Source organism: Platichthys flesus, chromosome 22 (assembly GCF_949316205.1).
Source record: "Platichthys flesus chromosome 22, fPlaFle2.1, whole genome shotgun sequence".
Taxonomy (NCBI): domain Eukaryota; kingdom Metazoa; phylum Chordata; class Actinopteri; order Pleuronectiformes; family Pleuronectidae; genus Platichthys; species Platichthys flesus.
Genome location: NC_084966.1, coordinates 2542709 through 2563115, shown reverse-complemented (window position 1 = coordinate 2563115; position 20407 = coordinate 2542709). Strand labels below are relative to the sequence as shown.

General features: G+C 45.7%; 1 protein-coding gene across 2 annotated transcripts in view; it reads left to right on the top strand.

Annotated features, from left to right (window-relative positions):
- The window catches only part of LOC133933708 (beta-1,3-galactosyltransferase 1-like), a 69888-nt gene that overhangs the window by 32624 nt on the left and 16857 nt on the right, over nucleotides 1-20407 (top strand). For both annotated transcript variants that reach the window (XM_062380893.1, XM_062380892.1), the window contains one exon: nucleotides 4587-4642. The gene's annotated coding sequence lies outside the window, so the exon portion shown is untranslated. The remainder of the gene's footprint in view (nucleotides 1-4586; nucleotides 4643-20407) is intronic.

Here is a 20407-nt window from a genome sequence, read left to right as displayed (position 1 = left end):
CTCCTGATCAGCCCAGGACTGAAGGGGCTTCACCATTTGTTTGCTCATTCATGTGTCACGTGCAATATATCAAACTCCAATTATCTGGTTTTGAAGCCTTCAAAATCACAATAAGTGGCCTCAGGTAGAACTCCTGTGTTATCCTTCACCGTGTTGTGTTGCACGGTGGGTACGAGGGAGAGGCAGAGGAAAGTCTTTAGCAGAATGACGAGGACACACTCCGATGCTGAAGAAAGCCTGGAGAGCGTATCACTCACCGTCATTATGAACCGGAAGGTTACAAAGGCAAACCGGGGAGATATGACCTGGTTCTCTGCTCCTCCTGAGTGCAGCTGCTCTCTTGGCACCGACAGCAGGAGAGAAAGGAGAGAAAGGAGCAGCGCTCGCTGTAGCATGACACACAGGAAGCCTCGTGCTCTAAATTTACTATGCATCAACAGCTTGATAATAGGCAACGACTAAAGAGGGCTTTCTTTACCAGCCAGTTGATGAATGTAAATGCAGAGTGGATATTATGTGAAGACTGCACTTCGTACGTTTTCATCCGGGCGGCCTCTTGTGTTAATGTCTGTTCCATAATTGTATTCAGACGGGAATAGAAAGAAGAAGAAGAGGATGTTTCTCCGACCTTTTTACTTCCCTGCCGAGGTCTCCGGTGCAGGACTGAGTGCAGCTTCGCAACACGAGTCTCTAATTGACACCACTTGGCGAGACTTTGGGAGAGAATGTACAATGTCAGTCAAAAGTTTTTAAAACCCTTTAACTTAACATTTGATTTAAACTTCAAGTAATGTGACGTTTTTAAGGCCTTTTTCCGGTTGTCACGATTTGTGAGTTTTCTTGACATGAATCTTTGTGTCTAAGAAGTTAATTGGCAGTAGATCCGATTCTTATTGGACTCTTAATGAAGCCATGTGCATTGAAAAGGTCGATCATTTAACTCCAAGGTGAGTGGAGATCAGTGTCCTGGGTGTTGTGTGCTCCAGGTGTTTTATTACAGAAGACAACATTTACACACGTGTTAATCTGCTGCATTCCTCTAATCCAGACACTTTCCAGAGCTCATGTCTGGAAACAGTTTTGGTCATTTGGATACGAATGACCTTTGTCTTACTTTGTCACTGTCGGGACGAAAGCAGATACTTGTGGTTCCACAGAGACCTGTGTGATTTGGATATGTTTTCGAATTTCAATTCAGACTGGATCCAGTGAGCAGAGAAGTGAAACCATGACTCTCACATCCCACGGCACAAGGAGAACACTGAACCGCAGTGTGGGTTGATGTTTGAGCTCAGAGCGCCTGCAGAGCGTGAAGCACCTGCAGAGTCATTGAAATAAACCCCAGAATACCCAGAATCCCTGTGTATGCTGCCTGCAGTCGGGATTGTTGGGATGTCGACAAAACGTGGAAACACCAGAGACGTGACATTCGGTCCCTGGATCCTGGAAACTGATCAATGAACAGTATTTCCTCTCTTCTAAGACGTATTCACTCTTTTATATAATTTAATTTCCTGTTGAGGGGCGGCAGTTAGCAGCTCTGAATGATGTCGGCTGTAATCATCACGTCTCCATTAAGAAGGAGAGCGATGTGATTGGCAGCTCCTTGTGAAAGGTCAGAGGAACCCTGCAGTGGCACTGATTTGTGGATTCAGCTGAATCAAGGAAAGTCGGCTCTAATGAGTTCAACCTCACCGACCTGCAATTATGATACCTGCTAATGTAATTCATGACAAAAAAATGTGTAAAACATATCATGCACATATTTTTCAGCCCTTTGGAAATGAGAGAAATCAACTGAAACTGATTAAATCTGCTCGTTAACAAACTCCAGTCAGTCGCTGTTGTTTCTCTCTCGTTCAGTTTGAATCCAGCAGCAGAATTCTTTGGTTTATGATCAATACCTTTGAAGTGAATCAAGTGCACATCAGCTCCACTTTGTGTTAATTGTTAATTGTTGGGTTGTGTTTGCAGTAATACAGAAGTATCATCTGTCTTATCTCTCTGAACTGAACGTGTTCCCCAGGAGGTTGTGTTGAGGTAAAGAGAGAAGTTCTCACCTCCACACAGCTCGATGCTCCTGGTGCGAAGTGGGTGTGAATGTTCAACTGTCCGATTTTCAGAAAGTTACATAAATGGTGGCACACGGACACACACACCCCTCGATCCCATTTGATCCTGAAAGCTGTGAGGTCAGCGGTTTGACCCTCCTGTCTGCAGTTCAGACAGAATATGAAAACACCTCAGAGCCACTAGGACGGTGATCATCCTCAGTAAGATGCTATTTGATGTTTTCTGTATATATTGGAACGCTTTATTGTCAATTTTGCCCCTTGAAATACCATTTCTGTTTGATCCTTGATGTAAACTTAAAGTATAAGTACTCAAAACGATAAATATATAAGTACAGAACATGGTACACAGTCAAAAGGCATAGGGTAGATAGGGTATGAGTATTGTTAACCTGTCTTGACGTAGGAGAACATGTAGATAAAGGCTGCAGCGTCCATATGCGCCGCCATCTTGATATTCTACCTCTGTTGGTCAGACTCAAACTTAGGAGCTTTGTAATAAATTCATTATGATTAAAGAAAAGGTTGGTCTTCAAACCTGTGTACAAACCCGTAAAATTGAAAAGGAACATCAGCAAAACTATCCCCAATACTCACTTTAACGGCAAATACAAACAATAACAGTTACACACCAGGAATTTGACTATGAACGTCTATCTGCAGAGCACAGTTTTATGGGCTCGCAGACAAACAGCAGCAGGAGTTCATTCCCACGAGCTCATCGCTCATCGCGGCATTAGAAATGATTTCCACGGGCAAGAGAACCGGAGTCCATTGGTCACCGGAGGAGAGAGAGAGATACCAGGTCTAATCATTGTTGGCAGCACAAACCAAAGGTGCATTTGCTTTTCCTTTTATAATTTCTCGTTGGTGAATAATTAAGACCTATTGATATTTCTCGGCCACCCACTGTAACGACAGCAATAATTCATAATATGCTGATTAGCGCGGTGATGGGGGGCGTAATGGATTCCAAATGGAAAAATCCTCTCAGCATCAGAGATGTTATGTAAATGGGAACAGGGGCACTAGTTTCTCTGTGAGTCGTACAACCAGACTGGGTTTGCATCGCACTAATAAGTATTTCTCTACATCTGTCCACTAAGGTCATTACTCCAGTGATAGTGTACAGGCTCTCAAACGTGTGCGTTGTCACCTGTGTGTTTTCAGGTTTGTCTCTATTTTCCTCCTCCTCTTCCTCCTCCTCTTCCTCCTGTGAGAGCAGGAGCAGGCTTGTTAATGGAGGCCTGTGATTACTCCGGAGCTGAGCTGACAGCTCGGTGCATCTCGCCGCCGATCAGTGACTGACTTCACGCCGCGGCCGAGACATGCCACTCAAAGTCCGGGGGCAGGACGGCCTTCCCAATTACCCAGCTCGCACTGCTCTCTGCCTGTTAGCGGCAGCGGTGACAGGGCGATACCCTGAATCTGACGTGCCGCTGCCTCTCTCTTCAACTCGATGGCAGACTGATAGACGCGCCATTGTGAGCCCTTCTCTCTCCATCTGTGTTTTCAAGCTTTCGAGCTGTGGATGGAAAAGTTCAGTTCTGTGGCCACAACAACTCTCGTAGACCTGAAGACTTCCTTTCATGGTCCCCAGAGGTTGATCCTCATGACTGGCATATGTACAACAACAACAACAACAACACAATGACAACCATGCTCTTTGCAAATGTTGGTTGATTTTTTCAGTATTTACAACTTAATACTTGTAATAATTCCACTTCTTTATTTTCGTAACCTCACGACTCTAAACCTGTGATAAAACAACTTACTCAACCTGATCTCAGAACTGTCTTCCATGGGGCCCCAGTCCTCCGTCCTATGGTTGCTCCGGGTCCCTTAATTGAAATATTTCCTCGTGGGGCGTTTTAATTAAAGCTGTATTATCTGAGCTGTGTTCCCTCCTAAAGGGGAATGCAAACCTGAAACAGATCTGACATTTGGCGTGCGCCACAGAGGCGTATTAATCAGGAGAAAAACTCAATTTGATATGAGAGAATTTCATTCGACCTTTTCGGAGCGTAAGTGGGTCTCGAATGATAAGTTCTCATAAAAGAGCACACATCAATAGAATCCCCCCCCCCCCCCCCCCCCCGCGCCTGGTTGCTGCCACGGCGGCGGCTGCAGCATACTGATTAGTTATTGGCTGATTCCAGGTCAAACTTCCCCTGATGGTCCGTGTCAAGACACATTGGAGAGGAGCTGAGCCTTCGTGCACCAAGGAGACGAAATGTAAATACAACAGGATTCACTGTTTGCTTTTCTGACAGAATGGGTTCAAGTGAAGTAAATTACAATTCATTTATTCACAAGATGCTTTTTACTGAAACCCAGTGACGCCTCTGTAAAACATGTTTATTTTAGAAGTTTTATTTGAAGTCTTAAAGCTTCACATTCATGCTGCGTCTCCTCCTCTAATCTCCTCGCTCCCTCCCGGTTCTCCAATATCTGTTATTTCTCAAATATCAGCTTTCCTGACCTTTCCCCTCCTGTGTTTTCTTTTCTTTACAGAGATGGTGTGAAGAGACGGAGCCCATATTGCATCGGACAAGATCCAGCCGCGTCAGGTACGGTGTTCTACACTGACTGCAGCTTCCTGTCTGTTTGTCAAAGAGTGCTCACTCAGGGATGCAGCCTACTCCTGCTTCTAAAAGGACTTTGGTAGAAGGTGTAGACGCTGTGGTTGTGTACTTCAAACCCAGAGGAGGTGGAGAACTGAGACAGAGGAACAGTTATTGTTGCCTCGAGGTTCACTGCTGTTTAATGAAGCCGGGGCCTCAAGCGTAAGCGTCTCCCGCGTTCCCTTTGTCATCAAAGAGATCACAGCATTATTTATTGAGGAGTAAATATGGTGCATCCCAGTGTGTCGTGCCAGTTCCTCTCTGGAGCCTTTGCTGTCGATCGACACAGTCGTCATGTGCAGGATACACTGGTTTCAACATAGGACTGATGTGGGGCTGCATCAATCTACGATCAATTATCCATACACAGGGATGTTTTCAGAATTCAAATTTATTAAAAAGTAAAAACCTCTCTTTTTGTCTGAAGTACTCAGACCCTGTCCTGAGGAGCCACCTGCTTTGCACACGCACAGACACACACACACACACACACGCACAGACACACACACGCACACACACACACACACAGACACACACACACACACGCACACCTCACAGCACGTCACGACAAAAAACACGAAGCCCAACCCCCTTGAGGTCCTCTGAGGAAGTTGATTCTCTGCTCTGATGAGATGAAAACTGAACTCTAACTCTGACTGGAAAACTCCAGCTGTGCAGAGCTTGTGAAACTCAAGCCGGGAGAATGTTCTTCTACAAAGTTCTGAATGAATTAAGGGTTTTTATACTTTTCCAAATGAGAGATTTTTATTTACCAGCTGCAGTAGAAGTTTGTGTCGTGGGCTTCCTTCATGTGCTGTGGATGGAGGCGCGGCGTCCATCTTTAATTACAGTCTGAATTCTGTCTGCTGCTCTTCATCAGAGGTGAGAGCTGTTCCGTGGGCTGCCCTGAGCCTGTTTCCACATTCAAACGCACACACTGGGAACGTCACATCTGAGAGAACACCCACACAGAGTCGGTTCAATTTGGAAATGCACCTTCATCTCACTGTTTCACCGCCACAACAATATTCTTTCTGGCCTCGGAACAGAGATTTTTCCAAAACAGCCTCCAGAGCGTGTGAACCTTAGAAACGCCTGCATGGTGTTTCTACGTGCTCGGCTTTCATGAGAGGAATGTGAGCACCAGGGAGGGTGGAGCTGCCCGGTGCCGGCGCCGGTGGAGAGGAGACGGCCGGCAGGCGCAGCTGACTTCTTCTGATAGACGTATATCGTTATTTGATTGTCTTGCAGTGTTTTGATTGTCATATAATTGCTGGATCGTGGTGTCATATGTTCAGCTCAGGTGAAACTGTGAAGTCGTTGCTAATTTAATGGGCTCGTTCCATTTGTTATGTTTTTAACAGGCTCATCTTTGTCACAGTTAATAGCAGCGTAGTCTTTTCACTGCATCTAACAAACTGGTCGGATTGAATTAAGTCGAGACGTTAACTACCGACTTGTGCAGTAAACTTAATAAGCAAATGATCAAATGGTGCAGAGGGAGACTGCAGAGCCGCTCGTTGGAGGAGGGTTCTGTGTCGTCAGGAGGAAACATGGAGGCGTGGGGTATCGAGACGCTGACACTGGGGCGGTCTGACCACTTCCTCTGTGTGTGTACGTACGCGCCATTGAAATCCAGCCGTCATCTGGTCAGAGGCCTGTGAGTGCTGGGGATGTTCACAGTAGATACATCCCCAGAAGAAAAACCAGAAAGGAGTAAAGTCTTTATTATGTAATGAATCATAATTTGTCCCGTCTGATATGGACAGGGCAGTGGATGGGTAGAATGGGTGAATGAAGAGAAAGGACAGAGAGACAGACAGAAGACAGAACAGTTGTGACTGATGCAGCTGACACCATAATATCCTGTCTTACGTCTCTATTAGAGGCCTGAAAACGCTGAATCATGCGTTTCCCACAATGCAACTCAACCGCGTCATTTGTCTGCTGCCAAGGAAAATGACCTTGATCCCCGGTTTGTGTCTCCGGCTTCATTTAAAAAATGTGAGGCCTCCCAGTGGAAGCTGAGATTAAAACTCAGTGGAACCTGGTTTAGATTTAAAGTTTGTTTGTTTCTTTAAACAAGATGGAGATAAAGAATCTTTCATCAAGTGCAGCCTCCTGCTCTTTCTTCCCTGTGTCTCTGTGACCTCCCCACAGAGACCTGCGGTTAGCGTACATATGTCAGACGCTCCATGCATGTGCACGTGCACGTCCTTAGCGCCACAGGCAGGGAGTCTGTGCAAAGGTCAGCACTCACTACCAGTAAATGAAGGAAATCGCTGCCCCTCACTTCGCCGTGTGTGGCCCTCGCCGAGCTTCGGTGGCGGCTGCTAACCCCCCCGCTCACCTATCACCACTTAGCATGACACATTAATGATTCATGCAACATTTGCATATCATTTACATGTTCTGGCCATGAAGAGTATTCTAGCATGATGTCATTTGTTCAGGTGCAGCCGCACACTTTGTGTTTTCAGCTGTGATGTGCGTCAAACAACTATTTTAATAATTGATTAATTTGTTGATTTGAATTGATTCTTTCAGTTTATCACCCAAACAACTTCCTATTCGTCTTCATGCATGTCCCGTCCCACATCAGAACCCAGCAGCTGAGTGTGTCCCAGCTGTTGAAGGGAGAACCCGTCGCACGGCTCTTTATCCAGTTCATTTATAGAATGCACTTTGTGGAGATATTCACTCAACCCTTGAGAATATTTTTCTGACAAGTCGGAGGATTCGATTTTTTCCCCTCTTATCTGGTTAGTGAAGTAGAAACCTCAGAGAGACACTGTGATGAATTAGAACCAGTACACTTGAGTGGTTTTACTGGAGTCGCTCTGTGACACAGATCCAGATATAAGTGTCTCATACACCAACATCAACTCTTCTGCTTTATGAGTCTGGCTGTTAATTGGTGTGTTTACAAGGGTCCCGGGCAAAAAGCCTAGATTTTAGATTAGCCCCAGAATTTATTCTTGTCTATATCCGACCTCGGAATATTGCATTTGATTTCATCATAAAATGCATATTAGATTAGCCATCATTTGAGACGGACTCATTGCTCGCCCAGTTCAAGTGTTAGCCTAATTGAAAGGTACAAGCTGGAGACCCAGCTGCAGGCGCTATTTGCATATCTTCATCATAACTTATCAAAGACACCTCAGCAGGAGCTTTATCATGTTTCAAGAGCCATTTCTCCATCTTCTTCTCTTTGAATACATTACACCAAGCGCCTCATACATCTCAACCGCCTGTCCTCGCCAACCTCCCTCAGATGAAGTGTGAGTTTGCAGTTTGTCACGTGTGCGTTCAGCGTAAACCACGGAAAACAACAGGTAGGATATCGGCCTCGGCTTCGGCCAATGGCGGTGAGTTATCGGCCTCGCGTTGTGACATACCTGGAGGCACGAAGCTTGGAACGTCGTGAAGGAGCCTCACGGACGAAGGCCTCTGTCTCAGATCATTGGTTGAAGCTCATTAGTCGATTGCTCTGATCAATCCCTGCTGAATTATTGCGGGTCATTAGGAACGTAAACCCTGAGTGCTGGTCCCAGGGGGAAATCCATTTGGCTGCAGTGAAAGGTGAAGAGCTGGAGTGTGTGGTGTGTGTGTGTGTGTCTGTGTGTGTGTGAGGTGTGTTTGTGTCAGGTGGTTGAACCTATTGGCTGTCAATGAAAACAGTAATTTCTCCTCGGAGGTAGAGGAGTTGATTTTATTTTCCCTATAAAACAAATCTTATTTGGATCTATAGCCCCTCAGCGATGGCAGCTGCTGCTGTGGTTACATGAAGGCAGACTGCAACACACACACACACACACACACACACACACACACACACACACACAGATGGACTACACAGTTTCGCCTCGATGATAAAACTATTAGACTTTTATTACATGCTTGACTCGCTCACTGACTGGCATTGTTTGATATTATTCTATCGCAGCAGCTCTATTTGTGATTATGGCACGGGGACAACAACAAGGCGTCTTAAAGTGTCTCCGGATCAATGAAGTGAGTCTTTCATGCGCTTTCCAAACATCACAGCGGGAAAGGTCCATCTCAGAACATTATGTTTGTCAGATTAAATGAAACTGCGCTGGGGTTTCATTGGCGAGCAGCAGCGAGGGGATTCAAACAATAACGTCTCCGGCCGGGGGACAGAGGATGCATCTTTCTTTGGGCCGTGCACGGGTTGATTTATAATAAGAGCCCCGTGGGATGAAGGGGTGATTTATTCAAGCCTGCGTTATTTATCTTGGCTGACGCGTCCCCGAGGGACCTCACCTGCAGCACTCCCCCCCCACTCTCTGCTGATCTACAAGATTTAAAATCATATCTCGCATCGACCCGGCGGCGGATCGGTCCTGGGTCAAGAAGCAGATGTAAATCCGGACCTTTCTTTAACCTGTTGATGGGGGGGGCGGCTGCAGTGTTTGGACAGATGTGAGTGCGTCAGCTGAACTGTCAGTCAACCTGTGTGGCCTCCCTGTCCCTCCACTGCATTAATGTATTTCCATCAATAGCACAATGTCACTGAGGAGAGAGGGGGGGGCGAACAGGTCAGGACACTAAACTTTATTGCTCAGCCTGATGTTTTGCAGTTATGTCCTCGATGTAAACATGAACACAAGCAGCCAAGATCAGACCTGAAATCTGGAAAATGTCCTTAAAATTTAGAGATGTGCCGGAATTTGATTGAATTTATATTAAATATGACAAAGAAAACCAGGCGACTTCACCTTATCTTGAAATACAGGGAGGTATAAGTAATTCTATGACTATGATTCTTCCTTCCTGTCTGTTGTACTTGTACGACTTTGAATCTTCAGAAAGTCAACACTTGTTTTCCTCTGCCAGTGATGGCCAGTGGGGAATAAACCGACTATAGATCAAATTCAAATCTTCTGTTCAGAAATTACAATTTGGACCAGAGGAAACAAATCAAAGCAAACATGGAGGCTCTAATAGACATTAATGGATCCGTGTCCTTTCCTCTAGATCTGTGAACAGACTGCTCATTCGTCCAGCTCACTGGGATCTGTGTCGGGGGAGGACGAGCTTCTATTTGGACTTTCATGTCGGGAACATTTTTGGTTTTTCAAACACGTTGAAAGAAAAGAGGGAACAACGAGCCTCAAAGTCAAATTACGGATTGATTTTCAAAACAGCATTAATGAAGTGATCTCTCGTGTAAAGACGAAATATCATGATTATAATTTTTCAACCTATAAAGAGATATAAATATTGTTCTCTCTCTCACGCTGGAACTTGTCTGTCACTGTCCTTTCCCTGCAGGTTTGCTTTGTCCTCTGTTAAAGTCCTCATCTCCCTCCGAGCGGCTTCAACAAATCAACAGCTCACAAATCAGTCGGTGAGACTGCTCCTTCCCGAGCTGTGGAGGCTCACAGGCTCTTACAGAGGCAGCGTTTAACCTGGACTGGGAAGTGCGCCGGCTGAGTCTTCTGATTCCCCCGCAGAAATCAAAGCATGGTCACTTCCTGTTTGCTGGGTTAGTCTGAGCGAGGAGCAGCAAAGAGAGTTTCCACCGTGGTTTTGAACCGGGCTCAGCTCAGAGCAGGCAACACACCAGTGCAGTGTTTGAGCTCCGACTTGTTTTTTCTCCTCGTGGTAATTCATATCCACTCCGCCGCTCTATGCCAGCCGGAGCATCTTTTGACAAATGTAGGTTTCATTCAAAGTGAAGGTCGCAAGCTGCTTTTGTTTTGAGATCACTGGAGTGAGTCCGCCCTTCTCTCCGAGCTGCATTTCAACACGCTCATTTAAAGTTTTCTGACACATCCTCCATAAGCAGCACAGGCTTCCTGCAGCTTTAACCACCTCTTCTGTGTCGGTGCACGGTAATAATAGTTTGAATAGACATCAAGCAGCGTGTGACACCCCCTCACATCAATGCCTCCACGTGCACTCTAAGCCCAGGCAGGTCAAAGCAGTCAGGTAGAAATAGCAGAGCCATGTGAAATGGACCTGCACATTGAGAGTCAGTGTCTTGAAACGCCTCTCGTTGTCTCTGGTTTTGAATCTGCACATAGAAAGAGAAACAGAAATCTGCAATGGTCATTGTTCATCAAAACTTAAGTGAGTGTGCGTGTGTGTGTGTGAATGTGAGGTTTTCTCCTTTACGCAAATCCTTTATGTATTCAATGAGTGATTGCATACTCTTAACCGTGCCTGGCTTTGATCAACTCTATGCAGATGAATAGGCAGTCCCCCCCCCCCCCACACACACACACACTGACAGTACACTTCATAAAGGGGCTTTTATCCACTACAATGCCTTAACTCCAGTGTGGGAGCCTGGACTTTGGCACAATAGTGTTTTGATGCCATATAAAATTAGAACTAGGTTCAAAAAGCAGAATTCTCCAGGGCCATTCATCACGTACGTCTGTATCAACAAGGTCATTTTTCATTTCTTCCCCTGTTTTCTGAAAGCGAGGGGAAGAGAGAGAGAGTAAACGGAAGCAAGAGAGTAGAGCCGCAGGGGAAACAAGGTAAGAGATGAAGAGAGTGACAAACAAAGAGAAAGTGCAGCAGATGTTTGTCCGGACGCTTCCACCTCAATGTTCCTCTGTGAGTTTCCGTTTCACCGCTGCGTCTCGGCAAACATCTCCAACACATTGGCTTTTACATTTCGGGAACATTTCAGTTTCGCCTGGAAAAGCAACTTTGAAAAACAATTTCTCTGGACGTGAGCACTCTGCTGCACACGCCTGCTCTCCACTCCGCTCCGTGGGAGTGCCGGCTTTGTTTCCATCTCTGGTGGCTCCACGTGGGCTGCAGCGCATACAAAGTACTTTGTGTCGGTGGTATGTTATGTAAAAGTAATTGTTGGGCTAATTTCAGCGTAAAGGGGCCGTGCTGTGGCACAGCTGTGGTGAGCATGTGCACGCACACTTTCCGGTGAAGCTGCAGTAATTCCAGTTCAGACTGGAAATACACTGACGATAAAAAGTTAATGAGACGTGTGGAAAATATCAAGCAGACACTGATCACTAGAAAAATAGATTTAGTCTGATGAAATATAAATTACACTAATAAGATATAAAATGAAAAACGATCCAAACCATGAATTCGTATCAGTGTTTATCTCAATCAATGTCACTCATTATTTCAGTTATCAGTTTAAAAATGTTATCTTTACACGTAAAAATATAGGAACGACAAGTTTGACATATTATCTCATCTCAACCAAAAAACCTGTTGAAATGTTGAATACTGCATCATCATTTTTATTCCTGATTTCTGCAAAACAATAACTGCATGTGTCCAGTGTGTCCAGTGTGTGGTGTGTGGGGGTTAGTGTGTTTGATTGCGGCTCATCCTTCACGAGTCCAGGAAGCAGGCGGCTGCCGGGCTGAGTTATCGTGGCTGCCTGAGATAGCATAAGCAGCACTTGATATATGGATGGGTGCTTAATTCAGCCGAGAATGAAATTCACTTGTCACCGAATACTTCACACCAGCTCAACCTGTTACAGCGTGAGAGCACACACCATATAATTTGCCTCTGGAGCAGGAGAGGCGGATATTTATTCAGTTGTTTTGAGAGCAACCAGAAAAACGAGGAGTTCAAGGACTGACCCAGGTTTCAGATTCTCCCCCTCATCGCTACTCCCACCCCCCAACACACCCGCCTACCTGCCTCCCCCGCGTCCTCCATTTTGACACAGAGGTCCTCCATGACCTTGCCGCTACTTGCAAATGGGCGCCCAGCTGTTCGCCGCTCGGGTACAGGAGGGGCGTGCACAAACACAGGCTGGCACATGCACATCCATTCCAGCTAAAGGACCTGCAGCGGGACATGCTCCCCCCCCCCCCCACTGGAGCTCTCTATCATCACAAGGTCCAGCAGGCAACATAACCCAGAGATAGCTCCACCATTCAGCCCTCTCCCGCTCCTCCTCTTACCTCGCCGCCTGTCACACCTTCGGCATAATTAGTGTCTGCGGCAGTCGCACCACGGCACAGTCTGACCCCCTCACTCATCAGTGGCGTGACCCCGCCCTGGCTCCCGGGCCAGACCCATTTACAATCCCCCCGCCGCGACACTGCCCCCCGCCCCTCTGTGCCGCCGCGCAGCCGCTCACCCTGGTGTTTATTTACGACCTCCGGCCCTTCAATAAAGGCCATTATGAGAGGGATTACTCAGCCAAACCTCTTGTGTCAGACCCTGCTCTCATTCAGCCTGTCCAGGACGACAGGGGATGGACTCAGACGGCGAGAAAGAGATTATCAAGGTGTCGGAGTGTTTGATCACGCGCCCTTGCCGAGGAGAAAAGCTTTGTCTTTCAAGGGACACCTGGAAATGCGCAGTGCGGAGGGGGCCCTTGTCTCGAAGGTGGCTGTAATTGAAGTGGAAATGACAAAAGGGACCGGAGAGCCCCAGCTGCCAGGAAGGACCAGAGGGGAGCGAGGAGAACCGGTGTGTCGGGGGGAGGAGGGATGGTGATGCTGAGTTTCTCTGGCTTATTGGGTCACCCGGGGGAGAGTCGCTCTCACCTTGTGATGCTCGTTCAGCTCAGAATGATATCACAAAAAGCTTGAGGTGCAGCAAAGAGAGAGTGAGTCTAAGCTTTAAAATCAGTAAATACTGTATCTGCAAAACACAGGGACAACACAGGGAATCGATGACTATTCTTGTTTTGAGGAATAATTCCAGCTTTCGTCATTTCAAACCTATTTCAGCCCCTCCCGGCTGAGTGAAGAGTACAGGCTGCTCACTGCCGGGAACGAGGCTGCGTCTGAAAAGTCGACATGAAGGAACTCAATGTTTCCACCTGCACAGCAGAGAGAGAGGCAACTCTTCCTTTAGGAGGTTTTTCAGAGCAGCAGCTAAATCAAGATGGAAGAAAAACATGCAACGCTCATCGACGAAGTACTAAATGGTCTCTATCGGGAATTCAGGGGAAGGAAACTAAATGTGGAAATGAGTTTTGCGCTCATTATATCCCACAGAGCATCGGGAGAAGATGTGAGCAGCTGATGGTCTCGAACTGGGAGATAAATACCATCATGCATTGCGCTCGCAGCTTCGTCCGGAACAAAAATGGCGGCAACACAAGAGGAGAGAGGGCAACACGTGGATAATCTGTGAGTTGTGGCAGTAGAATATTTAATCAACTCTTTCTACATTTGAAAATGTCCAGTCAACATGTTTTTCACCTAAAAGTATGAATGCTTTGCATAAATTAAATATTTAGTGTTAATTTTTTGATTTTCCAAGTTGATGTTGTTGAACGTCAAATGAAAATTCACCAGGAAATCAAAACTATTCAATTTAAAATCAGCCTACAGATATAAACCTGTCTGTTTTCATCCTCACAATGATTCCGATTTTTTGTGTGTGTGTGTGTGTGTGTGTGATGTGATGTGATGTGCGCTGGCGGCATGACGTGTGTGTGCAGTACAGTATCAGTTCTTTAAATACATGGCTGCAGCTCGCTCTACTTGCTGAAGTGCAGGGTTGGTCTCCTTCCCTGTGGCGGCCGCGTGCTCCAGTGATCCAGCCTTCCTGTTCCCGACAGCAGCTCCGTCACGGGACCCTCCGCTGGCGGCACGCTCAAGGACGGAGCTCAGGAACAAAGCAGCTCTCTTCACTTCTGGCTTCTTTTCACTTTGAGCTCACAGCTTCGTCTCCTCTCGTTCGAGTCAGAGAGACGAGTCGCTCCGTCTCACTCCTCCCTGGTTGTGGCTGATGCACATGTGACCTTCAGCTTCAAGGTCGAGCAGCTGAGGTACCTGCACACATTTCACCTTTTCATTATTTCCTCATCCGCTTTAAATCCTCTTGACTAAAATGCAAACAAGCCTTTTTTTGTTGCACATTTAAATGCATATAGCAGCTCTTCGTCTTTCCCTGTTTACACATATACATTTCCTCGCTCACTCTGCGTCCATCCTTCCTTTAATTGGACGAAGGGAACATAATCACAAAATGTTCCCTGAGAAAATAAATGGGATCCAAACACATGGCCACTTCATTCCAGGCCGAGTTAATGCTGCCAAACACAATAACAGTTATGAAATGTAAGGGGACAGGGAAGATGAATGGGACTCCGAGGGAAACTGTGTGTGTGTGTCTGAGTGTGTGTGTGTGGTGTGTGTATGCTCTAGTGTGTGTTTGTGAGATAGAAAGTAATATATTCACTTATATTCATTTTTTAAATAACGTTTCCTCTCTTGAATTTCCAATTAGTCCAAAATGTATTTGATAAGAGGAGTAGCCATTAATTCAAGAAAAGGCATAAAACATAACTAACACGCTTTAATTTATTATTTCTCCTCCTAAAATCCAACATGTCTTTGAACTGCACAAAAGCAAAGTAAACATGTGTTTAAATCTGGATGTTTGCAGGAAGAATAACCCGAGTAAAACCCACTTGTCTTATTAGAACCTTCTGATGTAAGCGGTTAACACGACTCTCTAAATATCAGCCCTTTTAAAATGTAATTAAAAATTGAATGTGGAACTTATATAAAATATTCAGTGCTGGTTCATGCGTAGTATCTCTGCAGCGATGAGCCTTTCATCTGTGGAGGTTATTGTGCATGAAATGAGAGGTGGGAGTAAAACAAGCCGGGCTGAATAGAAGTGAGAAGGATCTGCCACGCGGCGTAATGACCTGCCGTCCCACGCCCGGCCGATCTCACGCTGCCTCTGCAGCACGCACTCTGTGCTCGTGTAACGTGCACGGCTTTACATCCAGGGTCATGTAAGCCTTTAATGAGTCAGGCTCCGGCGAGGATTGGAGGAGTAATTAATGTAGTCGGAGGGAAAGTTTTGCCATCAAAGCGCCGCCCGTCATCTCTGACGTGAGCGCACGACTTTCGCTGATGAACTCCCACTTGTGGAGGAGTTTGGAAACTGCTTCACTTCCTGTTTTTCAAGTCGTCTGCAGGGTGTGGACATGTTTCACCTACATGCAGGAGCACACCTTCAATGAATCAGAATGTGGGAGTAACTCGTAACTGTGGAGGAGAAAGACGCTCTCTGGATGCACGTGGTGAGCGTGAGAGGGATTAGCGCGTCCTGCCCGAGTAGCACCCGGCTCCAGAGATAATTAGAACTCATTAAGAGGTTTCCCGCTGGAGCTTTGTTCATTTTCTGTTTGATTTCACCCAAAAGCACGAGGTCAGAATTGTCATTCAAGTGCTCTGACAAGAAACAGCAGGTCGCGCTTGCTCGCTTGAAATATTCAACTAATTTATAACAAAACTGTGCAAATTGTTCTGGGCTCAAAGAAGTACGGCAGAGTTCTCTCTCTAATGTGACACCTCACGTTATATCCTGTTTGTTTGAATTCACACACACAAATATAGAGATGCAGTTGATCGAGAGGAGGCACAGAGAAGTGAAGTCCAAGAGTGCAGCCGTCACTCCAGCCCCAGCGCCACGTCTCAACAGGAAGCTCGCTTTCTCTCTCACTTTCTCTCTCACTTTCTCTCTCACTTTCTCTCTCGCTCGCTTTTGTTTTCTTTCTTGCCGTGCGTGTAAACAGACGAGGTGAGGTCCCCTCGGGGAACACAGGTGTCAGCGGGGGACTGTTAAGTTTAGAATTTTGCCATTTTTATATATTTTATTGACTTGTTTACTAACCTTATCCAATATCCACAATTTCATTCAAGGTGACGGGACATTTCCTTTTGTCTTTTTTTTAATTGCTCGTCAGGTGGATTTTTATCGGCAACGTTAATGAAAACAAAAACTCCCATGATGCCGCGCTGCTTGAGTCGTAACACGTTCGAGGCAAAGGAACATCTTCAAACACGTCGTTCTTTTACGAATTCTCTTTCTTTCCTTGAACACATGCACACTTTGACAGCAGCAGTGTGTGTGTGTGTGTGTGTGTGTGTGTGTGTGTGTGTGTGTGTGTGTGGCGCCCCCCCCCCCCTCTTAGCCCCTCGTATGAACACTTTGATGTGGATGCTGATGTCGACGTTAACGCAGCCACGTGTTCACAGAGCAGTCAAACATCCTGTGTGACACCTCCAGCAGCTAATGAGACAAACGTCACTGTGATCTGTTTCATAACGTCTGTGGGAGAAAAGAAAATGAACATTTTTCTTTCTTTACTTTGATTCTGTGAATTAAGATTATTCAATTTATTTAGTTTTTCAAGGAGCTTCATTTGGTTTTATTTTGACATCTTTAAAGATCATGTTTTTGCCTCATTTTCAGGGATCAGCTTTTATTATTATTATTATTCTGGATTTGAATTCAGTTCAGTTTATTTTACACAAAACCATTTTGGTTATTTCCGCTCCATCGCTGTGTTTCTGCTGCTGCTGCTGCTGTCTGCAGAGACAAAGGAGCCACATCTGCTGACCTGCGCTCAACCCGAAACAATTTCACTCTTATTGGTTTTAGTGGAGTTTCAACACCACGGCCTCTCGCTGCATTTTCTTCCAGCGCCGTAATAAATGTTCTAAGGGAAACAGAAAAAGCCAGCGAGTAGGAACCAGGGTGAAAGCCAACTTCTCTTTAAAGGGAGTGATGAATATAGCTTTAGACTTTATTAGCTCCTACAAGTGAAGCCGGGTCTGTTCTGGTTGAAGCCCGTCTCCCTGCGGCTGTGGGACTCTTCCTCAAGCAGAACACAAACCCAGTGGCACAGTTCACAGGAGAGAGGTCTGCTGGGCTCTCCCAGTTAAAGCTCCTTTTACTGCTGCAAAACACATCCCAAATAATTGGCCGTTAGCGGATCAGGGGTAAAGGAGCCTAATGAATCACTTTCTTAAAACAACACAGTTGTTTGTCTGCACATGTGTGTACATCTTTCCATATCTGCCTGTGTGCAGCATTAGAGAGCGACGTGCAGTGTCATTACCACCCAGCAGGGGGCTGACGGGGCATTAGGCTCTCCTGCAGCGCCGGCTGCCAAATTGGCTCATTATGGCGCCGCGGTTCAGATCCAGGCCTGATTTGTTCGCCTTTGCATGGAGCCCGGTTCTCATCAAGGGCGACAGACATAGAGTCGGCTGAACAAACCTGAACAAATTTGTGAAAAAATACGAACTGGGATCCGACTATAAACAGTCATTATTGATAGAGTCAGGCAAAGTAAAGGAGAACTGCAGTTTTCTTTGTTTTCATGCATTTTAATCTGGTTCACTGCACCTGTGCTGGTTCAGGAATGTCCGACCTTATAAACATAACATGTTTAAACACACTGGCTGGAGGTAACTCCATGATGCTGACTGGCACTGGTTTTACTTCCCATGACATCACTGCTGCCGTAGCAACCATGAAGCCGAGCTGACAGCTCTCTCTAACTGGCCAGTCTGACCCGAAGTGACCTCTGACCTCCGGGTGCTTCTCCTGTGGATCAGCTGCCTGTGACCTCAGTGGAAACATGTTCCCTGGAGGGTCGGGACTATTTTCATTCTACTGTCGCCAGAGGAAAGGTGCACAGACACACAGGGTGTTTTTCTACTCAGCAATAAGTCGTTTCTTCAAGCTCAAATTTATATAATCACCATAAACGCAGAGGCCGAGAGAACATCCGGTGTGAATCAGCGCCGCCCAACAACACAGACATCAATAACAGACTCATGTTTCTGAAGGTCAGTCGGTGCAGTAGAATCCTGATTCTCAAAATCCTGCAGCCTTGATCTATATATAATTTCTGTCAGTGAGAAAAACACAAAAATTATATTTGACTTTTCATCCCAGACGGGAGAATGGCTGTGGTTTAATGAAACGGTTTCTCGTGTGTCCATGGAAGGAGAGAAGCTGTAACAACCTCTGTGCAGAAGCCAAATGGGGCTAAACTGAACTTCAACACTTTGCTGATCGATGTGGAGAAGTCATAAACCAATAGAAGTTATTCGAGACACACTCATGTCTTGTTCTCGCTCGTCTTCAGAAATACTATCATCACATCATTACGTCTAATTGCACGTTTGAAGCTGTTCAGCCTGATGGCTCCTGCTAATTGGTCCCACATTAGAAACCCTAATTACCTCTGCTTCACCAGGATGATGTGTCTGCGGTGCCATGGTGTCTCAGTATTCAGCATCAAACATGTTCAACATCGACACATGTGCATCCATGTGTGGACTCATGTGTTTACATGTGTGTGCGTCGTTTATTAATTCCAGATTAAAGCGAGTCATGCAAATCAGAGCAACACAATATGTGCATCAAAGAGACATTACCATAACATGATGGAGCGCTGTGGAAGGAGATGAGCAGAGAGTAAACATCACATACGACTTTAACAGGGTTTCCCTCTCATCATCACAGGTGATAGGTTTCATTAGGAATCCTTCACTTCACCTGAGGACACCTTATCTCAGACGTTTGCTCCTTGCAGACGTAGATAACATCCAGCTGATGGCCGACATGGTGAGAAGGAGCAGAGGCTCCTGCAGCTGCCGGTGGTGATAAGGTGAATCCACGTCTGTGCAGCCAGGCTCCTTATCTGCAGCAGGAGGGGATGAAGGCTTCAGACATGTTCTTACAATACAGCACATGTGGAACCACGAGTACGAGAGAAACTAACAGGAAGAGAACACCGGGGATTTTGAGAATGTTGTTGTGAATGTACCGGAAAAAACAAGCAGTAAATTTACAAGAATAAAGTTTGAATATCACAGGAAAAGAAAGTCTTACATTTATGACGATGAATTTGTAATCTTACAAGAAAAAAAACTCTAATGTTGTAAATATATTAACGACATTAGAGTTTTATTATAACAGGAATGAAGTTTTACTATTGGGGGGAGTAAAGTAAATTGTAAATCCACGTTAAAGGTCAAGATCCCGATGGCCTCACATGCCGTTGACCTCTTGAACTCGATATCTCGAGTCTGACTTTAGGGAATTTCTTCAAATATTCACCAGTTGTGACTTGAACTGAAAGATGGACTGACTAGTCAAAGGTCAAAGGTCAGGAACATCTGGACTGAACCTGCACTGGTTGTGGCTGAGGCGTACGAACCCAGCTGTTAATTCCAGTTTCCACTCCATTATTTTCGTTATCATATCGTGATTGATACGTTTTTGTGACTGAAAGACTTTTTCCCTCATATTTTACTTCAGTGTCATATTTTTATCTCACAATATTGATTTGAGTGGGTGTTTTTATAATAAATAAACAACTTGTGCAGATGGAGAAAAAGATCAAATGTTATCTGTGGACGAGCCGTCCTGTTATCACTGTCACTCTGCAGCGGCTCTGTTCTGTCTCTCATTTCTCAGTTTCTGCACGTTCTTGCTTTTCCTTCACGTCCAAGGTCAATCGCAGAAACCGTCGCTGTTATTCTCCAAACAATATCTCTTCATAACCTGAGCGTGCTCACTGCTCCCTGAGCTGAGCGTCCCTCCGACCTTCGGAGCTCTCATCTGGAGCTCTCCTAAATATCATCCTCACTTTCTCTCAGTGATGTCGTTCTTCTGTTTATTGCAGCGCAGAGTCCAGGACTCATTTCCCCACTGGGATGTTTCTACCTCTTCTACTGTAAACGGCTGCAAAGTGTTTTTCCTCTCGTGTCATTCGGAGTCTTTATGTTCCTGGAGGGACTGATTCCCGAGTCGGAGACACACAATAAAAATGGACCTTGACCATCTTTAAAAAGAAGACCTCCTTTGATTTTCAATTTTCTCACAGCTGCTTCCAAATCAGTTTCTCACACCATCAGGTTCGGTGAAGACTTCATTTTGAGCAGGATTATATTTTATAAC